Raw genomic sequence first — 5,323 nt, 5'->3', positions numbered from 1 at the left:
CTCCTCTCCTCTCCCTCTATGTCCCCTCAAAAAAAAAAAAAAAAAAAAAAAAAGAAAAAGAAAAAAAAAGAGGAAAAAAAAAAAAAGGCTAACCAGTACTTCCATTATTAAGCCTTGGCTGAGTGAGGGAAAGCCCAGCACTGCTACCCTCCCGGGTAACCCACTCCAAGGCCTCAGCCCACCTTGGGCAATGGTAACCACACCAGGGGCTTCCTCCAAGCCCCACTCTTCCAGCACTTCCACCGGCAGAGTCCCAGAGCCAGTTCACCCTGGGGGTGGGCTGTGGCCCCCAGTAAGCTCTGCTCAGGACCTGCACTATTTCAGGGAAGAAGATTTATGTATTATATGTGGCTATATTTCCTAAAGCACCTGTGTTTTTCTCTTTCTAAGCCAGGGTCCTGTCTGGATGATTTATGGGGATGGGGGGAGTGTAAACCAGAACTTTTAATCTTTTGAAGGCAATTAAACTGTGTCTAATGCAAACTGCCTGCCTCTTCCTTCCCCTTCCATTTCAAGAACCACCATGGGGATGTGAATGTGTTTGTGTGTTGGGTGGGGGGTGGGGGTTGGAAGGGTTGCTTGTTACTACCCATACTTCCATTTTCCAGGGTACCCTTGGGTTGGAGAGATAGCTCCCAAACTCAAACTCTCCATTGATCTCTACTACCTTCTGGGCCGAAGTTTATCTCACTCTGGACTATGACAAAAGGACTTCTAAGCAGTATACAGTGTGAACAAAATTAGGATGGTTGAGAAATTATCCTTAAGAGAACAAATTCTTCATTAGGGTATTGTTTGCAAGCAGATGGGCACTGTTTATTGCAAATGAGTCTTGGTTATTAAAGCAGGCTCACCAGGGCCTTCCCTTGGAAATATTTCATTTTAGTGGTCTTTTACAAGTGATGGTATATATATTTTTTTTCAAATAATCTGTAATCAAGACTCCTTAATGATTCCTAGCTCACTCTTCCCAGTTAATCAGAATTAGTGAAATTTGGCTGCTCCCAGATTTTTCTCTGTGTCTCCCTATTTTCCTTGTAGCAAGATTTGAATTTAGCATGAGAGAGAGAGAGATGGGAGAGAGATTGATTCATATCCCTCTCCTATTTGCTTCTATTTTCCCATTCTTTTTCTGGCTCTCTCAATTTTATTTTTTTCAGTTAGGTTTTAGTTATTTCAAAATAAGGCCAAGCCTGGAGAGTTTGGAAATTATTATTTTTTTCCAGTCAAACTGTTATTCGTGTGAACTCTTTCTAGTCAGTACTCAGCCCATCCTGTCTTAGCCTATCTCTTCTCTTGGGCCAGGATGGATCTCTCTCCTCCCTCAACTTACCTCAGCCACTTTCCTGCTGACCCTTAGGTCACTCAGAGAAGTTTTTCTTTCTGATGTGAAGGGTCAAGTGGAAATATCTTTAGTGTGAAATGATTTTTAAAAATGTTTCTGTTTTTTCATATGCCCAGCCCACTTTCTTTTCCTTTATAAATCTGTAATTAAAACCTTGGCCTCAAGATCTTTCCCATTTATACCATGCACCAGCCAAGACTATCCCTAGTCTGAGCTCTGATCAGAGGAGAGATTGAAGGATTGATCTTACCCTGGGGAAAGGGGCCTTATATTGTTTGATCTTTTCGATGGTTGACACTCTCTCCAACTCCCCCTTTCCTTCCCATTCCTCATGCTTCCTATGCACCCTACTTCCCCAGGCCAGGAGGGTTGGCACTGATCCAAAAATCTCTGGGGGTGGGGTGGAACTTATGTCCATTTGACTCTGGAGCCCTCCTGGCCCTGGCTGAGATCATCATCTCCCCGTTCACATTTTCCCCCAGGAGTGGGGTTGGGTTAGAGGTGGGTTCTAATTCTATAGCAGCTAGATTCCATTCTTCCCATCCTGACCATCCTGCCTTTACTCCTAATACCCCTTTTCCTACTGACCAAATCTCTTTACTTTGTTGGGGAAATGAAGTATTTTGTTTTTAAATCTATTTTCTAACTTAAATGCAATTTAATATGTAAATCTCTGCACTTTTGTGTGAGCCTACAAATGTGTATGTGTTGGGGGTTTTTCACTCTCTGGTATTTCTTAATAAAGAAATCTTTCTTTTGGGGGGAAGCCAATTAATGAAGGAGACTTGAATGGTCTTAGAAATACAGGGCTGTCTGTTTCTTTGTGCTTTTGCCTCATTTCTTTACTTGTGTCTAGTGTGAGTGATTGGGACCCCCTCCCCCACTTTTTGACCCCCTTCCTTTGAGAGGGCCCTCAACTTAGTGGGCCAGAGAGAAGGACCTGTCCTGTATCTGATACCCCTCTGGGACCACTTGGATTGGTTCAAGTGGTAACCTAGCAACTGAGATCCCCCACTCCCCATGGTCTGGCCCTGTTAGTCCTTTTCTTCCAGCTCAGTTCATTTTATACTCCTGAGGCTGAGGCCAGCCTAGGGAAAATCACTCAGGGATCACAGTAAGTGGTTTTTAAAAAATGATAATATGTTCTCATGACTTGGTACTACTAAAGGAAAGTCATGTTCTCAATAATTCAAAAGGCATTTGTGTCACTTTTGAGAATACATTCTAGGAACTTCTTGCTGTTGTTAGGTGACAGGTTTTGGAAATAGTCTCAAAGGCTCAAATTTTGAATATCATTAGTTTTAAAGGATGCAAGCCCAACTCAGAGAGAGAGAGAGAGAGAGAGAGAGAGAGAGAGAGAGAGAGAGAGAGAAAGAGTGGAAGTGACTCTTTGTGGGTTTCTGGTTTTGGATAAATATGAAAGGGGAATGGGAGATATAAATCTGCATCTGTAAAACTTTCAAATGTCCTACAAAGCATGTAGGTGGAAAAAACTAGAATGACTACCTGAGCTTAATTATTTCACAAATAAACACAAAATTCATATATATAAGAATTTCCAGGAATGCAAACTTATAAATTGGGGGAAGATGGTATTTTATTTTGTTCAAAACTTTACTATGAGTTATTCATGACTTTCAAAAACCATGCCACTATAAGTAGTGCCATTCATGGGTATTTAAGTTGCCAGCACAGCCTATCTGAATGATCCTACATTTCTAGCACCTGCGTTCAACAGGGATTCTACAGATAGGTGGGAGAATTTCATACTTTATTATATGTTTTAGTGTAGTCTTGCCTAGGTATTTGTATATTAAAATACATATAATCTTACTATAAATTACTTTCTTAGTACAGTCAACCCTGTATATCTGTGGGTTCTACATCCATAGATTAAATTAACTAACCTTGGGTAGAAAATATTCAAACATTTTTTTCATGTCATTAGTCCCTAAACAATATAACAATGATTTGTGTAGCATTTACATTGTATTAGGTAACAGAAGTAATCTAGCTATGATTTAAAGCATACAGGAGTATGTGGATAATTAATTCCTATACAAATACTATTTCATATGCCAGCATCTATAGATTTTGGTATTCTTGGGATGTGGAAGGGACAATGGGGCCAATTGTCCTAACTATACATTACATTGGTATTTTTGAAATTATAATCAGGTTATATTAACAATGAAGTTCATTTTGGGCTGGGGTAAAAGGTGCTTTAAAATACTATTAACTAGCAAGGAAGCATTGGACTGCTAGGATTGAGAACAATTGGGCCAGATTATCTTTTTTTTTTTTTTTTTTAGTGGTGCTGGGGATCAAACCCAGGGCATGGTGCATGCTAGGCAAGCACTCTACCAGTGACTTATGCTGCCAGCCCTCAGAGATTCCTTTCTCACTCAAAATATTTATAAAGACTAGGCAGAAGATAAATGAACATGTCTCTCACCTCACACCTTTAATATGCTTTAAAAATTTTTAAAGTAATATATGCTCATTGTTGAACTTTGGAAAAGTACAGGAAAAGTAAGAGTGTATTTTTTAAAAATTATCTATAAACTCATCTCCAAGATATAGTAATCACTGTTATGCTTTGGTTGTTTCTTTCTAATCTTTTTGGCATGTAAACATTTAAACATAACTGGAATTCAACTATAAAATATAGTTTTATAAATCTGCTTTTTTGCTTAGTATTTTCCATATCATTAGAAATTATTTGAAAATATTTCTTAATGACTCCACAAAGCAGTCATAACCTTTCCCCTGGAATCTGATGTTAAGGAGTTTCTAGTTTTTCATTATTACAAGTAATGTTGTAAGAACTTCCTTAGATGTGTACATATCTGTGATTATTTCCTTAGGATAGATTACTAGAAGTGGAATTATTGTGTCAAAGAGAATGCTATTTTAAATAAATGAAAAATGCTATTTTAATGCTCTTGGTAAGTATGGTCAAATTGCTTGACAGAAAGGCTGTCGCAGTTTGTTCTGCCTGCAGTGTATCAGAGAACCTGCTTCAGTCCATCTCACGCAAACATTTGGTACAGTAATTTGATAGCTGTAAACATATCTTAGTGCCATGTAGTTTATATATCTTTGATTAATCATGAAATTACACATTTTCTGCCCCTCTTCTCTGCCCTATATTGCAATTTTTATTTCTTCTATGAATTGTCTGTCCAAGGCCTTTGAATATTTTTCTTCTGATATTAGGTGGGTTTTAATCCATTAATAAATTAGAACTTAGAGCTCACATTCCACCATGGGCCAGGGAATGAGGGGACCCTTAATTTAGAAGTGGTTTTACAACTCTATAACATGGAGTGGAATCATCTTCTTCACATTCCATGCCCCTTTGCTTTCTTTAAACCCTCATTTTCCACTGTCTTTTCAGCCAGTTACTGCCTATCTCTTTGGTTATATATCAACAGCTATTTGGCTGTTGTAACTTGGCTGAAAGAATTAGAGTTTTGTGTCCAAATAAGAGACATGATGGTTATTTGTCATAAAATATAGGTTATGTTGAACAACAAAGCTGAAAGGAATGTATCAATCATATAATCCATATAGCTCATTTGTGCTCACATGTGTGTGCTCTTTCCAAATTAAGTACAATGACTTATCCAAGGTCACATAAAGAATTACTGGTACAGCCAAGACCAAAATGAAGATGCACTTTCTTCCAGTTTAGAGAGCTCTCCAGTATTACCCATTGCCCCTCTGCCAAGCAGGTATAGACAAAGGAAGGAGTTTGAATAACTGCAAATGTCATTTTTCATCTTAATGGAAGGATCCTTTTCTTTATTTCATATTCAATAAATACTTGTTGAATGTTGACCATGTGCTAGTGTTAACTTTAGGAGAAATTGCATGTTATCTTGTAAGTAAGTTGAGGAACGACAATGATTTTAGGATTGTTTGCCATTTTAGATTAATATATCTGTTGATGTCCATTTTAGGCATGCAGAAGGC

The sequence above is a fragment of the Callospermophilus lateralis genome, chromosome X, assembly GCF_048772815.1.
Source record: "Callospermophilus lateralis isolate mCalLat2 chromosome X, mCalLat2.hap1, whole genome shotgun sequence".
Taxonomy (NCBI): domain Eukaryota; kingdom Metazoa; phylum Chordata; class Mammalia; order Rodentia; family Sciuridae; genus Callospermophilus; species Callospermophilus lateralis.
This window is presented reverse-complemented; position numbering follows the sequence as displayed.